The sequence below is a fragment of the Camellia sinensis genome, chromosome 4 (genome assembly GCF_055761805.1).
Source record: "Camellia sinensis isolate YWXY chromosome 4, ASM5576180v1, whole genome shotgun sequence".
NCBI lineage: Eukaryota > Viridiplantae > Streptophyta > Magnoliopsida > Ericales > Theaceae > Camellia > Camellia sinensis.
Genome location: NC_138964.1, coordinates 88880391 through 88888006, shown reverse-complemented (window position 1 = coordinate 88888006; position 7616 = coordinate 88880391).

Sequence of the window (7616 nt, the reverse complement as noted above, 5' to 3'; positions counted from 1 at the left end):
TATTTACTGAGTAATTTAATGAGAATTTAATAAGTAATTTACCGAGTAATTTACTGGAAATTTACTGAGTGATATACTCGGAATTTACATAGTAATTTACTTAGCAATTTACGAGGTAATGTTGGGAGTAATTTACTGAGAATTCAATGAGTAATTTACGGAGATTTTATTGAGTAATTTACCGTTAAATTATGAAAAATTTACTTCGAATTTTCTAAATAATTTGCTGAGGGTTACTAGGAATTTTCTGAGTAATTAATTGAGAATTTACTAAATAATTTATTGAGAATTTCTTGGGAATTCAACTAGTAATTTACTGAGAATTTACAAAGTAATTTACTGAGAATTTATTGTGAATCTTCTAAGTAATTTACTGAGTAATTTAATGGGAATTTACTCAGTAATTTACCAAGTAATTTACTGAGAAATTACAAAGTGATTTACTCAGAATTTACTAAGTAATTTACTTAGCAATTTACTGGGTAATGTTCCGAGTAATTTGCTGAGAATTCAATGCGTAATTTACTGAGATTTTATTGAGTAATTTACCGTGAAATTATGAAAAATTTAGTTCAAATTTTCTAAATAATTTACTGAGGATTACATGGAATTTGCTGAGTAATTAATTGAGAATTTACTTAATAATTTACTGAGAATTTTTTGGAATTTATTGAATAATTTACTGAATAATTTTCTAAGTAATTTTCTGAGAATTTACTTGGAATTTGTTGAGAATTTTCTAAGTAATTTACTTCATCATTTACTGAGATTTTTCTAGGAATTTACAGAGTAATTTAATGAGAATTTACTAAGTAATTTACCGAGTAATTTACTGGGAATTTACTGAGTGATTTACTCAGAATTTACATAGTAATTTACTTAGTAATTTACTGGGTAATGTCCGGAGTAATTTATTGAGAATTCAATGAGTAATTTACTGAGATTTTATTGAGTAATTTACCTTTAAATAATGAAAAATTTACTTCAAATTTTCTAAATAATTTTCTGAGGATTTACTTTGAATTTACTGAGTAATTAATTGAGAATTTACTGAATAATTTACTAAGAATTTACTAAGTAATTCACTGAGAATTTACTAGAATTTATTGAGAATTTTCTAAGTAATTAACTTTGTAATTTACTAAGTACTTTCTGAGAAATTACTATGCAATTTAATGAGAATTTACCGAGTAATTTACCGACTAATTTACTGGGAATTTACTGAGTGATTTACTCAGAATTTACTTAGTAATTTACTTAGCAATTTACTGGGTACTGTTCTGAGTAATTTACTTAGAATTTAATGAGTAATTTTCTGAGATTTTATTGAGTAATTTACCGTTAAATTCTGAAAAATTTGCTTCGAATTTTCTAAATAATTTACTGAGGATTCACTAGAAATTTATTGACTAATTAATTGAGAATTTACTGAATAATTTACTGAGAATTTCTTGGCAATGTAACTAGTAATTTACTGAGAATTAAATAAGTAATTTACTGAGAATTTACAAGGAATTTATTGAGAATTTTGCTAAATAATTTACTTCATAATTCGCTGAAAATTTTCAGGGAATTTACTGAGTAATTTAATAAGAATTTACTAAGTAATTTACCAAGTAATTTACTGGGAATTTACTGAGTGATTTACTCGGAATTTACTTAGCAATTTACGAGGTAATGTTCGGAGTAATTTACTGAGAATTCAATGAGTAATTTACGGAGATTTTATTGAGTAATTTACCGTGAAATTAAGAAAAATTTACTTCAAATTTGCAAAATAATTTACTGAGGATTTACTATGAATTTACTGCGTAATTAATTGAGAATTTACTGAATAATTTACTGAGAATTTGTTGAGAATTTAATTAGTAATTTACAGAGAATTTACTAAATAATTTACTGAGAATTTAGTAAGAATTTATTGAGAATTTTCTAAGGAATTTACTTCATAATTTACTGAGAATTTTCTGGGAATTTACAGAGTAATTTAATGAGAATTTACTAAGTAATTTACCGAGTAATTTATTGGGAATTTACTGAGTGATTTACTCAGAATTTTCTGAGTAATTTACTTAGCAATTTACTGGGTAACGTCCGGAGTAATTTACTAAGAATTCAATGAGTAATTTACTGAGATTTTATTGATTAATTTACCGTTAAATTATGAAAAATTTACTTCAAATTTTCTAAATAATTTACTGATGATTTACTTTCAATTTACTAAGTAATTAATTTAGAATTTACTGAATAATTTACTAAGAATTTCTTGAGAATTTAATTAGTAATTTACTAAGAATTTACTAAGTAATTAACTGAGAATTTACTGGGAATTTATTGAGAATTTTTTAAGTAATTTACTTTATAATTCACTAAGAATTTTATGGGAATTTACTAAGCAATTTAATGAGAATTTACTAAGTAATTTACTGGGAATTGACTGAGTGATTTACTCGGAATTTACTTAGTAATTTACTTAGCAATTTACTGGGTAATGTTCTGAGTAATTTACTGAGAATATAATGAGTAATTTACTGAGATTTTATTGGGTAATTTACCGTTAAATTATGAAAAATTTACTTCGAATTTTCTAAATAATTTACTGAGGATTCACTGGGAATTTACTAAGTAATTAATTGAGAATTTACTGAATAATTTACTGAGAATTAACTAAGTAATTTACTGAGAATTTACTAGGAATTTATTGAGAATTTTCTAAGTAATTTACTTCATAATTTATTGAGAATTTTCTGGAAATTTACAGAGTAATTTAATGAGAATTTACTAAGTAATTTACCGAGTAATTTACTGGGAATTTACTGAGTGATTTACTCAGAATTTACTTAGTAATTTACTTAGCAGTTTACTAGGTAATGTTCGGAGTAATTTACTGAGAATTCATTGAGTAATTTGCTGTAATTTTATTGAGTAATTTACAGTTAAATTATGAAAAATTTACTTCGAATTTTCTAAATATTTTCCTGAGGATTACTTGGAATTTACTGAGTAATTAATTGAGAATTTACTGAATAATTTGTTGAGAATTTCTTGGGAATTCAACTAGTAATTTACTGAGAATTTACTAAGTAATTTACTTGATAATTTACTGAGAATTTTCGGGGAATTTACTGAGTAATTTAATGAGAATTTACTCAGTAATTTACCAAGTAATTTACTGGGAAATTAACAAGGGATTTACTGAGTAATTTACTTAGAGATTTACTGGTAATGTTCGGAGTAATTTGCTGAGAATTCAATGAGTAATTTACTGAGATTTTATTGAGTAATTTACCGTGAAATTATGAAAAATTTACTGAGGATTTAATAGGAATTTACTGAGTAATTAATTGAGAATTTACTGAATAATTTACTGAGAATTTCTTGAGAATTTAATTAGTAGTTTACTAAGAATTTACTAAGTAATTTAATGAGAATTTACTAGAAATTTATTGATAATTTTCTATGTAATTTACTTGATAATTTACTGAGAATTTTCTGGAAATTTACTAAGCAATTTAATGAGAATTTACTGAGTAATTTACCGTGTAATTTACTGGGAATTTACTGAGTGATTTACTCAGAATTTACTTAGTAATTTACTTAGCAATTTACTGGGTAATGTTCTGAGTAATTTCCCAAGAATTTAATGAGTGATTTACTGAGATTTTACTGAGTAATTTACCGTTAAATTATGAAAAATTTACTTCGAGTTTTCTAAATAATTTACTGAGGATTTACTAGGAATTTACGGAGTAATTAATTGAGAATTTACTGAATAATGTTTTGAGAATTTCTTGAGAATTTATCTAGTAATTTATTGAGAATTTACTAAGTAATTTACTGAGAATTTACTAAGAGTTTATTGGGAATTTTCTAAGTAATTTACTTTATAATTTTTCGAGAATTTTCTAGGAATTTACAGAGTAATTTAATGAGAATTTACTTAGTAATTTACCGAGTAATTTACTGGGAATTTACTGAGTGATTTACTCCGAATTTACTGGGTAATGTTCAGAGTAATTTACCGAGAATTCAAAGAGTAATTTACTGAGATTTTTTGAGTAATTTACCGTTAAATTATGAAAAATTTACTTCAAATTTTCTAAATAATTTACTGAGGATTTACTAGGAATTTACAGAGTAATTAACTTAGAATTTACTGAATAATTTGCCGAGAATTTCTTGGGAACTTAACTAGTAATTTACTGAGAATTTACTAGGAATTTATTGAGAATTTTCTAAGTAATTTACTTGATAGTTTACTGAGAATTTTCTGGGAATTAGCTGAGTAATTTAATGAGAATTTACTCTGTAATTTACCGAGTAATTTACTGGGAATGGACTAAGTGATTTACTCGGAATTTACAGAGTAATTTACTTAGCAATTTACTGGGTAATGTTCGGAGTAATTTCCTGAGAATTCAATGAGTAATTTACTGAGATTTTATTGAGTAATTTATCGTGAAATTATGAAAAATTTACATCAAATTTTCTAAATAATTTACTGAGGATTTACTATGAATTTACTGAGTAATTAATTGAGAATTTACTGAATAATTTACTGAGAATTTCTTGAGAATTTAATTAGTAATTTGTTAAGAATTTACTAAGTAATTTACTGAGAATTTACTGGGAATTTATTGATAATTTTCTAAGTAATTTACTTTATAATTTACTAAGAATTTTCTGGGAATTTACTAAGCAATTTAATGAGAATGTACTGAGTAATTTACCGAGGAATTTACTGGGAATTTACTGAGTGATTTACTCAGAATTTATTGAATAATTTACTGAGAATTTAATGAGTAATTTACCGTTAAATTATGAAAAATTTACTTCGAATTTTCTAAATAATTTATTGAGGATTTACTAAGAATTTAGTAAGTAATTAATTGAGAATTTACTCAATAATTTACTGAGAATTTCTTGGGAATTTGACTAGTAATTTACTGCGAATTTACAAGGAATTTGTTGAGAATTTTCTAAGTAATTTACTTCATAATTTACGGAGAATTTTCTGGGAATTTACAGAGTAATTTAATTAGAATTTACTAAGTAATTTACCGAGTAATTTACTGGGAATTTACTGAGTGATTTACTCAGAATTTACTTAGCAATTTACTGGGTAATGTCCGGAGTAATTTATTGAGAATTCAATGAGTAATTTACTGAGATTTTATTGAGTAATTTACCGTTAAATTATGAAAAGTCACTTCAAATTTTCTAAATAATTTACTGAGGATTTACTTTGAATTTACTGACTAATTAATTGAGAATTTACTGAATAATTTACTAAGAATTTCTTGAGAATTTAATTAGTAATATAGTAAAAATTTACTAAGTAATTTACTGAGACTTTACGGGGAATTTATTGAGAATTTTCTAAGTAATTTACTTTATAATTTACTAAGAATTTTCTATGAATTTACTTAGCAATTTAATGAGAATTTACTGAGTAATTTACCGAGTAATTTACTGGGAATTTAGTGAGTGATTTACTCGGAATTTACTTAGTAATTTACTGAGAATTTAATGAGTAATTTACTGAGATTTTATTGAGTAATTTACCGTTAAATTATGAAAAATTTACTTTGAATTTTCTAAATAATTTACTGAGCATTTACTAGGAATTTACTGAGTAATTAATTGGGAATTTACTAAATAATTTACTGGGAATTTCTTGGAAATTTAACTTGTAATTTACTGAAAATTTACTAAGTAAATTACTGGGAATTTATTGAGAATTTTCTAAGTAATTTACTTCATAGTTTATTGAGAATTTCCTGGGAATTTACAGAGTAATTTAATGAGAATTTACTAAGTAATTTACCGAGTAATTTACTGGGAATTTACTGAGTAATTTACTTAGCAATTTACTGGTTAATGTCCGAAGTAATTTACTGCGAATTCAATGAGTAATTTACTGAGATTTTATTGAGTAATTTACCGTTAAATTATGAAAAATTTACTACAAATTTTCTAAATAATTTGCTGACGATTTACTAGGAATTTACTGAGTAATTAATTGAGAACTTACTGAATAATTTGCTGATAATTTCTTGGGAATTTAACTAGTAATTTACTGAGAATTTACTAGGAATTTATTGAGAACTTTATAAGTAATTTACTTGATAATTTACTGAGTATTTTAATGAGAATTTACTCAGTAATTTACCAAGTAATTTACTGGGAATTTTCTGAGTGATTTACTCAGAATTTACTTAGTAATTTACTGGGTAATGTTCGGAGTAATTTACTTAGAATTCAATGAGTAATTTACTGAGATTTTATTGAGTAATTTACCGTGAAATTATGAAAAATTTACTTCGAATTTTCTAAATAATTTACTGAGGATTTGCTATGAATTTACTGAGTAATTAATTGATAATTTACTGAATAATTTACTGAGAATTTCTTGAGAATTTAACTAGTAATTTACTGAGAATTTGCTAAGTAATTTACTGAGAATTTATTGCGAAATTATTGAGAATTTTCTAAGAAATTTACTTGATAATTTACTGAGAATTTTTTTGGAATTTACTGAGTAATTTAATGAGAATTTACTCAGTAATTTACCGAGTAATTTACTGGGAAATTACTGAGTGATTTACTCGGAATTTGCTTAGTAATTTACTTAGCAATTTACTGGGTAATGTTCAGAGTAATTTGCTGAGAATTCAGTGAGTAATTTACTGAGATTTTATTGAGTAGTTTACCGCGAAATTATGAAAAATTTATTTCAAATTTTTTAAATAATTTACTGAGAATTTACTCTAAATTTACTGAGTAATTAATTAAAAATTTACTGAATAATTTACTGAGAATTTCTTTAGAATTTGATTAGCAATTTACTAAAAATTTACTAAGTAATTTATTGAGAATTTACTGGTAATTTATTGAGAATTTTCTGAATAATTTACTTTATAATTTACTAATAATTTTCTAGGAATTTACTAAGCTATTTAATGAGAATTTACTAAGTAATTTACCGAGTAATTTACTGGAAATTTACTGAGTGATTTACTCGGAATTTACTTAGTAATTTACTTAGCAATTTACTAGGTAATGTTCTGAGTAATTTACTAAGATTTTATTGAGTAATTCACCGTTAAATTATGAAAAATTTACTTCGAACTTTCTAAATAATTTACTGAGGATTTACTAGGAATTTACTGAGTAATTAATTGAGAATTTACTGAATAATTTACTGAGAATTTCTTGGCAATTTAACTAGTAATTTACTGAAATTTACTAAGTAATTTACTGAGAATTTATTGGAAATTTATTGAGAATTTTCTAAGTAATTTACTTCATAATTTACTGAGAATTTTCTGGGAATTTACAGAGTAATTTAATGAGAATTTACTAAGTAATTTACCGAGTAATTTACGGGTAATTTACTGAGTGATTTACTCAGAATTTACTGAGTAATTTACTTAGCAATTTTGTCACGACCCCAAACCGCCCCTAGTAGTTTGGTGCCGTGATGGCCAGTAATCCGTAATTACCGAAGGCCAACTTTTCAAAACTTAACACAATCAGAGTATGGATATAGGGGCTCACAAATGCGGAAGCAATAAATCAAATACAAGTGGTCCATAAGAGCTGTGCGTAGATCA